Here is a 15,149-nt window from a genome sequence, read left to right as displayed (position 1 = left end):
AAAAACAAACTAAGTATCATTATAAGTATCATTAGTAACAAAATAATAAAGTACCAGAAAGAATACGAACTTACAAACTAAAATCCAGCGTTCGATTCCGCGTGATGGATACAGCAAATAGCCTAATGTGGCTTAGCTCTATAACGAGCAAAGAAAAATATTTTCAAGATAATTATTCAGCTTTTTTATGTTTGTGACTTTTATCTCTCTAAGATCTCATAGCTAAATATTGATACCAATGTGTTACTATTTTATCCAGCACTTCATTTTCAGTGGATTTGGAGTAAACACTGTCTTTGATTGTGAACGACACATATAAAGTGTTGTTAAAGTTGTTCATATAATTCATTTTTTTTCTATATGCTTTCATTTTAGAAATACGTGACCATTTGTTTTAATCAAAATCAACTAACTGAATATGAAAAAAAAATTATGATGCTCTCAAGAATACGGAGCAGGATGGCGTGAAGAGGATGACTCAGCGTTGACATGATGAAAAGAGGAAAGATAATTCTCGGCAAAAAAGAATTTGAAGTTCTCAGGTGTATAAATGAAGAGCTGGGAAAATTGAATTCAAGTGTAAGCATTTTCACTGAGTGTTTTATGTGCACTTAATCTTATCTAATTACCCAATGTAAATAATAGTGATTTATGTGCACTTAATCTTATCTAGTTACCCAATGTAAATAATAGTGATTTATGTGCACTTAATCTTATCTAATTACCCAATGTAAATAATAGTGATTCGTAGCAAAATATTCCAGACGTAAAAGTACAGGAGTTTGAGATATTGTATCAATCTTTGTGTGAATATAATCGTTTAATTAAAACTATGTTTGTATATCAAGTAACAAACAAATTATCCCAGCAAGGCTATATGAAGATCTGTGGAATTTTCTTGTCGATATTGGGTGCATGTTTTGGGTATTGTATCGATTTCCGACAAAGGTCGGTCGTTCACACTCAAACGGATTCGACATTAACATCAAGCACTTGCACATATCACCAAGATATCTGCACAATATATGTAATAGGACAAATAAAAAACATATGTATGAAAACGAATGTACTACGTATATGTGCTCATAGCATAAGAACACTAAACACGTTGTCACAAATACTGACACCCTCAGCAACTAAGACGACGAATATTCATATATAATAAGACATGTATGACTTAATATATTCTGTAACAATAGTTACCCCTGTACTTCAGCGTCCAAAGTATGCTGCCTCACACTGACTAGCTGGGATGGAAGTGGCAGTGATGTCACCAAAGACGATGACGTCATGGTTCCACAAATCGTCACTAGAGGAAACCAAGAAGGCTGCAGCAACAGTCGTCCCCTCTTGCATTGTACACATAAACAAACACAGTTTAAGAGTAATACATTAAAGATGTAAAATATGCAACTTAATGCTTTAAAATAATTTAGAAAAGTTAAAATAAACTTTTCATACGCACCAAAGAACAACAAAAAATAATAATTTACCGTGAAATACAAAAACAAAATGACCAAATTAATCACCTACACCATAAAATATTTTGCTTGTGCAACCAAGGTGTTTTCAGATCAGCATAAGTTTGGATTTTTTTTTTTCAGTTCAAATGTTAAAACTGATTTTGTGCATGATTCAGAATCTCACTTTTGTTTACAAGGCCTAATTAAGATTTAAATATTTTATTTTTCACTTTTAAGTACTATAAAATTAAGATGTAATGTTTGTTCTTGTTAATAATGCATAATTGCAGGATTAAGGGATTATGGTTTATACTTAACTGTTATATATATTTTTTGTTTCTTGTAATACTTGGTATGCAACGTAGCATATTGTAGACATTTGCATGAATATTTGTAAGTGAATTATTATTTGTAGGTAATTTTAAAGTGACACATTGTTCTGTAGTGGAAGACTACTGAAAGCTGGATCTGGATAGAATTCTAAGTTGCAACTCTATTGCTCGAACCAGGTATAAGATGTAGAATAAAACAAACAAAAAAGAAATGAAATGGGAATTTCCAACTAAAAGAGCAATTAATGGATTCTGAGCTTTACAAACAGATTAGAAGAATTCTGATATTATGCTAAATTTCGTGTTTTAAAATCAGAGAATTGTGAAGTGAGATTTGAGGTAGTTAGATCTGGTAGTTTATTGATTTTTCAATTGTTTGAAGCATTGTTTGAGTTTGAAGCACAGAGAATGCAGGAGTAGAAAAAACTAAAAGTAACTTGAAGGTGATGACAGCATAATTGCTGTCTTTGCAACTAGATTGAACCTAAGGGAAGCCACATATATCTAACTATATTTTTATGGATTATTAAGGTTCAATGATGGGAATTTGGTGCATCAAATAACATACTACAACCATGTTTCATGGAATATTTAGGTTCCTGGATAGGAACTCGGCGCATCATATAACTTACTATAATCATGTTTTATAGACTCTTCAGGCAGGCTCTTGAGTAGTTAGGGCGTCTGTTCACTGCCCAATGGATGCTGCATCAGTGGGGGTCGCCAGGTGAGTGGAGATTAAAGGATGCCACCTGAGGGTTACATAATAATTACATGATACGTAAGTTATGTCAACATCTGAGGATTACATAGCTATTATGTAATATGCTGATACTTGAGTGTTACATATCTGTTACGTAATAGGCACCAGAGGGCACGACTGTTTTGTGGTTATAGTTCCACGAAGCGTCACCAGAGGGCACATTGATATGATGAGTGGTCACAAAGGGGTATCAACCACAATAACATCATAGTTCCACAAAGTGGCACCAGAGGGCGCTGATAACTTAGGAGTTGGAGGGTCTGTTACTATAGGCGGATGCTGTTACTAAGGTTCTATAGGCAGATGGTTTTACTAGGCATATTGAATGGAAACAAACAGAAATGTTCCATCTGTGCTGGTATGATGAGTGTGCAGGTAGTTTGCGAGTGAACCACCAGAGACTGCTGTAGATCAATGAGTCTCAACATGTCATTAACATCTATATTTAATTACATCTAAAAAATATTATTTTAATCTTACATTGGTTTAGCATAACACTAAAAGAGTTATTGACAAAATATTTCAATTTGACACTTTTGCAATCTGATCTACATAAAAGACATGTCTATAAAGGACGTATTTACATGAAAATGTTTTGTAACAAAATAATGAACAAACATATCATTAACTCTTTGTGGGATCCAAATTTAAGTAACAATTTTCGTTTGGACACATGTAGACAAAGATAATAAGCATAATATATACAGTTTGATTTGAATTTCGCGGAAAGCTACACGAGGGCTATCTGCACTAATCGTCTCTAAATTAGCAGTGAAAGACTAGAGGAAGGCAGCTAGTCATCACAACACACCGCCAACTCTCGGGCTACTCTTTTACCAATGAATAGTGGGATTGACTATAATATCATACCACCCCCACGGCTGAAAGAACGAGCATGTTTGGTAGAACGGGGATTCAAACCCGCGACCCTCAGCTTGCGAGTCAAGTGCCCTAACTACCTGGCCATACCTGGCCAATATATACAGAAAACATATATATATATACAGAGTTGTTCTTGATGAATTTTCATATGTTGAGGTTATGTGGAAGCAGTCTTAATGGGTCAAACTATTCTCCTTTCTCATGTGGACCAAAGTAAATACAGACGCAGTGCTACTAGGTTTACGACTTGGATCCGGATTGATGATGTACAGTTGTTTATTTGCATGATCACTGGCAAACACACCTCCAAGATTTTTTACGAATGCAAATATTGTGTGAGTATCAAATAAATTTCTATAGTGTTCATAGCTCCTTAGATATCAGTTATGTTGTTTCTAGATTGAACAACTTCTAAATTGATTGGAATTCTGCATAGGCGAGAACATTTTTAGTGTTATATAAGGCACTACCAAAACATATTATAGTGTTAGATAAGGCACTACCAAAACATATTTTAAATCGTAAATTTCCCTCTATCACTAAGGTAAAGTGTGAATCTCTTGTAGAAAAATTGGGTTTCAGATCAAAGGCAAAAAGTGTATAATTACTGAGTACTTGTCATACCTTATATCAATTTCTTTATCTTGAAACTGTTTTCCCATTCTACTAAATAATGTTTCATAACTTCTTTCATATAGTTCACCATCAAAATCTGGTTGTAAAGGTCGAGCAGGAACCTGTTTTCCATCCACATCGATTGCCACGAAATTGATACTGTAATGTTTGAAATTGTGCGGGTTTTTCAAGATCTGTTAAATGCATCGTTATAAGCGCAGCTTATAAAAAGACGTGTAGGTACTTGACCTAGAAATGCATTATCAATAAATGCTTGTAAGTTTCCCCGAGGAATTGAAAGCGATTTGCACACTATATATTTTAAACAATATTTATCTTTCCTTTGTGAAATGCTTTAGCATGCGACAGAATGACTTTTATTGTGTAGGTAGAAATGTGGTGTGGTAAAACGTTGAATCCAGATTCATCATCTGGCATTATGCAAAATGAATCTTTACTTCATATGAGCCAGATTTTTAGACTTACACAACTGTGTAAGAAACTGTTCTGCAAAAATGATATCCAAATGTGGATGGTCGATCATGTTTACTGTTTGACTAGCACATGTATCTATGTGTCGATCATGTTTACTGTTTGACTAGCACATGTATCTATGTGTCGATCATGTTTACTGTTTGACTAGCACATGTATCTATGTGTCGGTCTTTCATTCCATCATTTTCACCATCATTAAAATTGAAATCGTCAAAACTACTCGATGTGTCATTTACCCACATAGATGATGTCAATTACTTTTCTTAGCTTTTCTATTTTAAATGAGTAAAGTTTCTATGTAGGCTTTATATATATATAAAGCTTGTGAGATGAAGAAATGAGCTTGTCACTCAGGTGTACATGCACTTGAGAAAATAGAAAATGAAGCAACAGGTTGACAGGAGCAGAGCTGTCTTTATCCTTTTTATGTCACTCCCATCTGGTTTGACAATCTTAGCCTTTACCCGAAGATGTGATTGTGCTGGATTTAAATATTCATCTTCCAAGTTCGATGGGTCTTCTGTCAGCCATTGAAGATAGATGGTAATATTTGGTGACTGACCCTCCTCGATCATGGTTTGCAAGAGATGAATAGAAAATAAATCTATTTCAGATTTTGTACGTTGAAAGGATTGTTCATGTGGTAGGAAGGTCATGATTATTTGTCAAAAAAGTCTGAGGTTGATGTTCCTGATCTCTTGGTTTTAGTGATTCTGATCATGGGCATTTTCTTATTTTTATTAGGTAAAGCAGGCTGTTTGACATCTCAAGCCATGTTCTGAGCCCTTTGTATTGCTCGTCGATTTTCTGTATCAGCAAGAGATTTTCCTTGTATGATATATGATACTAAACTTATACCTAACTGAACAGCTTCTTTTTCTAAGGTTAATGTTTTCTTTTTCAGAAATGGTATAGCTGAACAAAACAAGTTGGTCAAAAGGTCTCCCAATCCGTGACCCAACTGCCATTGACTACCACATGTAGGTAACATCTATAGGAGTTATAAACGGCTGGTTTGTGATAGTAAGATACTCTCATGATGTCACAGACGTTGAAAATGAAGTGTTATGATGACTCCCCTTTGTTCAAATGAGATAGGTCGAACAATGTCGTCGTTTATATCAGTCTCAAGAATCTGAAAACTTTGTGTAAAAATATGTCTTTAATGAGAATTTATAAATGTTTCAGTAATCATGTCTCCATCCTGACCTTTGACTTGAATGATCTGTATTAGCAGTACATATGCATCATCACAAATACTAGGTTCTACAATATCTCAGTAAGTACAGAGTGATGAAATCTACCATGCATGTTAACAGTTATCATCTGATTATTATCAAATCTAAGTAGTATTGATAGCACAGGATCAAGTCTAATAGAGGTTCCATCATTTACATTCACACATATTTTTCGGGTGAACGAACTGTATGTAAATATAGGTTCATTGTCGGGTTTAGGAAGTGATTCTTCCACTTGTTTTAAGATTCTAATTAAGTCTTTAGGTTCTTTGACGTGATCTAATATAATTGATTATGGTAGCAGAGTTAGGGCTAGAAAAGTGAAACTAACCATTCTGTACCATCAGGCACATTGTGCCAGCTATGTAGATACTGTAATTAGCGAAGGCCATTTCCCAAAAACCTCCAAGGTTGATAGATTTCGGAAGATAAGTGACATAGCTTGTCAGAGTATTGCTGGCAAAATAGTTCATAGCATTTTTACTATGTAACTTCACATACAGCTGATCCATTCTGAATAACGAGAAATAGAGTTATGCTTATCATTTTATGACGTCAAGCGATTCACATCTGTTTGAGGGAACCAACTATTAAATTGATCAGGATCTCCTTTCCAGTTTACGAAATGTTGTTTGTTTTTATCCTTTCCTTGTTGGCATAATATTTCTTCCACAGAATAAAGGTCGTTGTGGGACTTGATAACATGTTGTAATTTAGATTCATAAAATGTTCCATTCAAATTTTCTCCAAGACAGTCTTGCAGTATATACACTGGTGGATTTCTCTCTATTGTCTGGTAAATCGTAAATATTTCTTATGTCCACCCAGGCATATAACCTTTCTTAAATTGATGCTTCACTTTACTATTACATACTTGATCAGCCACTTTGAAATGAAATTTTATTTTGATGGGTAGTTTGTAAGCTGTTTTCCACACCACAGAGTAATTAACGATTGATTATAGGCACTGGCCAGACTTTTCAATAAAGTGATATATTTGTAAGTTATATGATGAATAAAATAGTGGCCAGACTTTTCAATAAAGTGATATATTTGTAAGTTATATGATGAATAAAATAGTGGCCAGACTTTTCAATAAAGTGATATATTTGTAAGTTATATGATGAGTAAAATAGTGCCACACTCTGGTTTTAAGAGTGTGATTAAATCTTTCTGCTATAGACATTTTTATTTCATTGTTTATAGTAAAGAAATGAATCCCTTTTTCATCGAAATAACATTGAAAACAATGATTAGTAAATTCTTTTGTGGCGTTAGTTTGAAGTTGACAGAGTTCTTGATGCTGTTTTAAAATTTACTTGAAAGCTTGAATGAGTGTCAAACCTTTCTTATCCTTGAGCTCAACAACCCACGCATATTTAGAAAACATGTCAATACACGTGAGTAAATACTTAAACTGATTATTATGTTGACTTAGATTAGAGAGATCTACTAAATCAGCCTGCCATTGTTCATTGATCCCTGAAACGATCACTCAGTTTCTCGAAAATTTAGGTATTAAGTTTTTATATATTACATATTACTGGTTTGTGTAGAGTGTATGTATCCTGACGACTTAACCAGTCTTTAACCTGTTTAGAGTGATGGATTTACCTAGAACTTTCCCAGATCTAAGTAAAAACTGTACTCCACCATAACTGGCAGGATATGTAGGATTATAATAGATAGATTGTAGCATTTTACTATACGTTATTTACTACGCTAACACTATTTACTTTTCAGTTTACCATCAACTTTATCTCTAACAGTAGTAATAATTTGACCTTTACAACAGGCGATGTTAATTCTTAGGCAACTCAAACTATTACTAAGCGTAAAAAGCTGACGACAGTCCATGATGACAGTCATAAAACAAATGAATGAATAATACAATACTACTTTATTAAAAAGGAACCCGTTTAGATATAATACATTTAGGTCTTTTAACGCGTGTATTATATTTCATATACATCTGTCTGTCTACATTTTCAACAACTTATTGTGGAATAATAATATATGATAATCATTCTACAAATTCTTTCCATCCTGTAGGCTTAAAAGTCTTTTGTTTTTATAGTACGTTGTTGATTAGGTCGCTTATATTACTGTTCGGGATGGATCTACCACTAATTACTAATTCTCCTCAATCATTCCTCGTTTGATCCCTACTGGAATGTATCAAGTAGGATTTCAGTTTTCTTTTATATTTCTGTGGAATGCTGTCCATGATTTTTCTGAGTCTGTGATTCCATTTGAATTTTAACAGATTCCGTGGCTTGTGAATAAAAGGTCTTATGATACTGTTGCAGCTGGTTTATTATATTTGCCTTATTGTCTATTAATAATATATGTATCTTTAACAGATTCCATGGCTTGTGAATGAAAGGTCTGATTATACTGTTGCAGCTGGTTTATTATATTTGCCTTATTGTCTATTAATAATATATGTATCTTTAATAGATTCCATGGCTTGTGAATGAAAGGTCTGATGATACTGTTGCAGCTGGTTTATCATATTTGCCTTATTGTCTATTAATAATATATTTATCTTTAACAGATTCCATGGCTTGTGAATGAAAGGTCTGATGATACTGTTGCAGCTGGTTTATCATATCTGCCTTATTGTCTATTGATAACATATTATTTTGTATGACAAAATTCATATCGTTATCTATAAAATTTATTATTTTATATACTGGTGTTTTATAAACTTTAGGTTGATAAAACGAGTATACCAGTTCTTCAAGAACGAAAGTCATTCACTTTGTGTGTTCCATATTTTTAAATTCCAACAGCTTTAACAATAGCCTGTTCTGCTAAACTACCAAATAACGACAGTATTGTAGAAACCCTCCTTTCTGTATCAGTAAGTTTCTTTTCTATTTAACTGATGTTTTCTTGACAGCCAACTCTCTCAATAATGACCTTTATTGTCTAAATTTATGCTCTTATATGTTCGTGATGGGAACGTTACCCTTTAAAACATTTAAAGCACATTTACAAATATACACAATACAATCATTTTTAGCTCTGGCAATTATTCCTTGAATCTGTTTACGTGTTGCTTTAGATAATGCACGAAGCAACTCTTTATGTTAAGTGCCATGATGAATAAATGACAATAGATTGTAAGTACAATACTAAAAATTGTTTATTTACATTTAGATATAATATCTCCTTTTTTTACATTACAATGACAATGATTGTTACTATGATACATATAGGATAACGACGATTTTGGAAGTTGATCAACTCTGGGGCATCCACAATTCCAGGCAATAACAAGGAACTTTAACGAGACTTCTTATTATATCAACTTTCTCTTTCCTCTTTGTAAAAATGGTGGTAAAAATTCTCTCTCAACAATCTAACCACACTCCACAGATAGGGATAGTCGATGTTTTCAGTTTTTCAATGTGATGTGATGAATGTAACATGTCACCCATTTGCACTGATGACGATCTGTATCTGAAAACGGTTGTTTAAACAAAAACACGCCTATATATCTAGTGACTAAAGATTTGAATGCTAGTTCTTTAATTACATATGATCTGTCATTCTGATAAAACATCCTAGTTCTATTATGGCTGCAGTTCTGATAATAAATTAATATATATTCAGTGAAACATCAGTTTTAACTTGTTTTGATATATACACTATAACTTTATCTTCAGGAAAAGTCCCGTTCTGAGGTGCAGTTGCATCTTGATAAGCTTCTTCAAAGTACTTGACACATGCTGGAAACTATTCAACTGAGATTTGTCTCTGACATTCTTGAACAATATAATTTATTGAGAAGTTAAACTAATATTAGCATTTCTCTGGCCAGATGAAATAGATTCTGTACAACATAAAACACTAATAAATTCAAATGGTGATTTCTACGTGTAAACGATGAGACACTCGTTTATTTTCTTCATATTCACTCATAAGATCATCATTGATGAAAAGATTTGGCTTATCAAACTGTAAGTAACACAGGCCTGAAATGGTTTTATTGTCTTGAAATGTGTACATGTTCTACAGTAATTTCTGTCCGCTGAATCCGAAAATGATATCCATTTTTCTCCATCACATAGAGATTTTTTCATAAAATGTCATAACATAATACATAAAAGAAAGACCACAACACGTAGTTTTGAGACTAAAAGACGTAGATTTCACAAAAACAAATCAGGATAAATGAGGATGTATATTCGTTTGACGTCAATGTTCTACCTTTTCTTCAGTTTGTCTGTATTTTTGTTAACAAGCATAATAATAAAAAATGTATTGTGGTAAACGAAATAATAATCTGATCTAAGTAAGAGTTTTTTTTCTTCCCGATTTGTAAAAAAATACTTATGTGACAGAAAAAAAGAATACTAATTGCGAATTTGCGTAGTTTAATTATGGAAAATTCGTTATTAAAACCAAAACAACATTTATGAAGTTTAAATTCGCAGGCCTATGTAATCATGACATTTTTCAGGCAATCCTTCAACATATTGAACGTTAGGAACATTTTGCATTAATATAGTATACAGGGGTTGAAGTTCACCATAAAACCACACAGTGTTTTCAAGAATAGGATAAGTTACTTCAAGATGATAAGTTAAAACTTTGTTTATAAATTGTGATTTACCACTTCCTGTTGGTCCTGACACTAAACATGTAAAAGGGTGTTGTATATGGTTGTCCATCTCGAACTCCAATGAGAAATAGATGAAACTGGACTCACCGTTTATTGCTCTGAATATCGTGCTTGAGTGGGTTTGTAATCAATCCACCAAGGCCCTGTACATGTCCTCTTTTCAGTCCATAGGCCATGGCGAGGAGTTAGTGTCATTAGGTGAAACAAATTTAATATCCATATGATAGAATGTTAAAGTATGGAAGGGTGTGTCATTCTTCTTTTCTTCCTTGTTATAACTGCTATAAATGGTTTGAGTCTTTAAGTTTTTACTCATCTTAAAATTTGTCACTGTTATAGGATGATGAAAAGTAATGAATATGTCTGTTATTTTACTCTTCATTGTTGAGAAGTTTAATTTCTCACTGTTGATGAAAGTGAGAGTAAACACTTTAATTTTAAAACAGGACTTATTATCCTCGCGTAAGTATTCGTAGTTATTGGGACCACCATTGACCCATAATGTTATATAATGACCATTGAGCTCGTCTGTAAATTCACTAAGATAATCACTAAAGGGGGATCGTTAGATCCATCTAAAATGTAAACAATACTATCTGTATCATAATACTATACAGACGAAACTAACTTCTCAAGCATATAATATAATTTCAGACTAGCATGAGCAGTGGGGAAAGCCGCTAGAAAGATATTGGTTTGATCTTTCTGGGACAGATACTCTTGCTTGTGTTTCCAATACGGAGCAGATTACTTCACTGTTACTTAAAGTATGTTATTCATTAAAAAGTGATGTTGTTTAACATTTACATAAGAAAGTTGTGATTTGTCCTCAGACATACCTTAATGCCCCCAAAGGGGATTAAAGGTTATGTTTTCTGGGGTCAGTTGCACTCCTCCCTTTTCGGCGTTCTGAACAATATAATCCTATGTTTCTCTGTTGTCACACAGTGAGAGCGCTATCTAGATATCAGGTATTTCTTGCTATACTTTCAGAAAAGTATCAATATAATTATTAAAGAGTTTGGTTTGTTTTGAATTTTGCACAAAGCTATACAAGGGCTATCTGCACTATCCATCCCTAATTTAGCAATGAAAGACAAGAGGGGAGGCAGCTAGTCATCACCACTAACCCCCAACTCTTTGACTACTCTATTACCAACAAATAGTGCAATTGACCATCACTTTATAGTGTCCCTATGGCTGAAAGGATGAACATGTTTCGTGGGATAGGGATTCGAACCCGCATATTGCGAGTTGACCGCCCTAAGCTCCAAGTCATGCCGGGCCCAATTCTGGAAAAGATCTCTGGATTTAGTGGAAAAGTGATATATTTCATTACTTGGTAGCCGCACTCGACTGCTTTTTTCACTTCTTTGGTGACCCAGGTACCGAAGAAAGCTATCTCATCATGACAATGGTAACAGTGTGGTCGTGATTTTGATTCTTCACACGAACCACGTCAGGGAAAAGTTAAATTATCATTATTATAAATATAAAATGGGGTGGTAGAATTTCATTGGGGCTAGAATTTTAAATTTTATAAAAATAATAATAACTTTTTAAACCAGTGATATGTGCTGTTATGATGGTAGGGTGTCCAACTGGATACTCACAGGATTTGTTTGTACATAGATATAGGGAAATAACGTCTAAGTACTTAATCTTTTCTCCTTCTTTTATAACATAAAATAAGTCTTGTCGCATTGACTCTCCCTACATAGAAGGCATCTTGTATATCTAGGTGGGAAACTACTGTGTTGTCCCTAAGAAAATTGATCATTAGTTCTCTCTAACGTACGCTTTCTAACAAATCACATGGGTCTATTTAGAACTACATTCTGTATATCAGAATCATAACACGTATTACATCCGTAATTTTCGTAGATTGTATTTTTCTCCTTATTGAAATTGTCTGCACTATAATTCAGGATTTGTTTCTCACTACCGTTAAGTGCACGTTGGATCTTGACCTCCTTAGATTTCTGTATATAATCTAACTACTGGATACTTACTTGGCTATACTTATTGGAAGTGAAGTATCTGTGGTGAGGTATGAGTGTTATCGGTTGTGGTGGTATAAATTTGTTTCTATATACAGCCATGCATACTGAAGCAATGGTCGTTTACACAAGAAACTCCTCCCTAAATTGAAGACAGCACTATCGAAGTGTGTCTTTGTCCGATGGGCAATACCTAAAGTTTGGTTTGATTTGTTTTGAATTTTGTGCAAAGATACATGAGGGCTATTTGGACTAGTTGTCCCTAATTTAACAGTGCAAGACTAGAGGGAAGGCAGTTGTCATCACCACCCACCGCCAACTCTTGGACAACTCTTTTACTAATGAATAAAGAGACTGACTGTCACATTATAACGGCCCCACGGCTGAAAGGGCAAGCATGTTTGGTGTGACGGGGATTCGAACTCGAGTCAAGTGCCCTGACCACATGTCATGCCAGGCCCTGTACATAAAGAAAAAGCAATAGTAATAGATGTAACTTTCAACAATAATAACATTATTTTCTTTCCAGTACATCTCTTTTTGAAAGTATCCCTCCTCTTGTCGCTGACAGTGCCAGTTCAGGAATTTTCTTCTTACGGGTGCTGACATGTAGGTGCTGCAGGTCCTCGATACCCTTGGTTTGATTTTATGTTGAGAGGTACCTAAAATATCATTTGTGCAGTCTTTCTAAGCCACAAGTCTTAGGAAATGATGATAAGGTCATAGGTATGAAATTATAACTTTTAATGATTCTAATTTTCAGACTTTTGATGATCATAATTATAATATTTCCTCCATTTAGAATAAGGTCAAGCTTTAGCCCTTTACAGAGAAGATAATTCAAAATAAAATGACCATCAAAACTTTTCATGCTGTGATCTGTAGCGATATAATTCTTATGCTCTTTCGAAAACAAGAATTTACAACATTCGTCACATGAATTATAACCTTTAAAAACGGTTTCCTTTCCGTTAAAATCATGGAACACACAATAATTCACCTCATTAATTCTAGTTTCCTGGTCAATCTTAAAATCAAAATCTAAATATTTATTAGCTGAATCTTTGACCTCTTTATTCTGGAGAAAACATAAATGGTTATTTAAAACAAATGTTTTACATCTTATGCATCTTAATTCACCAGATCGATAAAAATCTGGCTTACGTTTTCTTCTGTCAATAATAGCAAAATATTTTTTGGATTGATAAAAGTTCTCCGGTGGGACAGTGGTAAGTCTACGGATTTACACTGCTACAATCAGGGGTTCGATTCCCCTCAGTGGATACGGCAGATAGCCACATGTGGCTTTGCTATAAGAAAACACACACACGCTTTGATAAAAATTGTCTCATAAAGATATCATTTTTTCCCATTATTTGTTTTGCACTGTTGTAACAGTCTGCCAATTTACAAAACCTGTTACAATCAATAGAAACTGTTGGGTGTGCTTTCGAACATTCATTACTGTAACAAACATTACAATAACCTGAACAATGATGTTTATTTAAATGGTTAAATCCCTTGTTGCAATCTGAACAACAATAAATTATTCTGAGGAAACTTTTCATTGATGTGGTAACCAAAATGATTATCATGATACCACAGAAAAATCTTTTCAGAACATGAAGGACCTTTACATATCACACAGTTGAAATTGTCTGAAGAAATTATATGTTTTTGGATGCTTAGATGATGTTCAAAGTTTGATATTTAATCTATTCAAAAAGGTCCTGCTGGAACATTAGATGAAGCGTGTAAGTCCTGAAACATGCAATTAAGTAACGGCTTTCACTTATCTCTAATATATCTATATTTTGGACCTTTTCTGAGTGATGCTAAAACTATTATTATAGCCTTAGCGCAGCAAAGGTCATCGTTATTCTTTTTAGAAATAACTGATCGTTTTTTTAAGTTGATGTAGACCAATAATCGATAACTTATATTTACTGTTGCCTACAGGCAGTTCCAACGTAGTGGCCTTAGATTTGAAAGAATTTTTCGATGTTGGTTAAGATCATATCGGCTGAAAACAGTTCCTTATTTTGTAAACAGGTACTTATTGATTTATCCTGATGATTAGAATAAATTCAAACCCTAACTTTACCGCTGTTGTTTAAATGATTTGTTGTCTTGTCCAACGTCTTCTGAATATTCTGACTGAGTGTGTTCATAATGTTTGTAAGCGGCTGTACATATGATTTAGGATCAAATAATACATTGTACGTTATAGCAATTGCATTGTACTTTTTAACTCTTAATTCCCTGATTTTTGAACAATAAATTCTTTATCTTTCTTGAAGGGATGTTTAACAGATAGCTGTAAAAGACAGAAAAAGGAGTGTCTGTACAAGTGTATAAAAACGTATTAATCAATATACTTTTGTAAAGGAAATTAAATCAACTTGAATTATTCAGATATGTGAATAATTAAATCCGAATATGTGTTGAAAATTTACTCCTTCCTCATTAGATGTACTCTTAACACCTCGGGAAGTTACTATTAATCAATATAATTTTTTAAACGATATGAATGCAGTATTCAGAGCCTCTAACTTTTTGGTCTCTTCATCATTTAAAGACCAGGGATGCAAATATATTCTACTCATTTCCAAACTAGCGTTTCTTTCTAATTCCTTGCACTCGTCACAACTAATGGATAGAGGGACCATTTCCTACATAAATATAGAGTTATAACTATTGTATCTTGATTATATGTAATCAATGTTGA

Source organism: Limulus polyphemus, unplaced genomic scaffold (genome assembly GCF_000517525.1).
Source record: "Limulus polyphemus unplaced genomic scaffold, Limulus_polyphemus-2.1.2 Scaffold184, whole genome shotgun sequence".
NCBI classification, from domain to species: Eukaryota; Metazoa; Arthropoda; class Merostomata; order Xiphosura; family Limulidae; genus Limulus; species Limulus polyphemus.
This window is presented reverse-complemented; position numbering follows the sequence as displayed.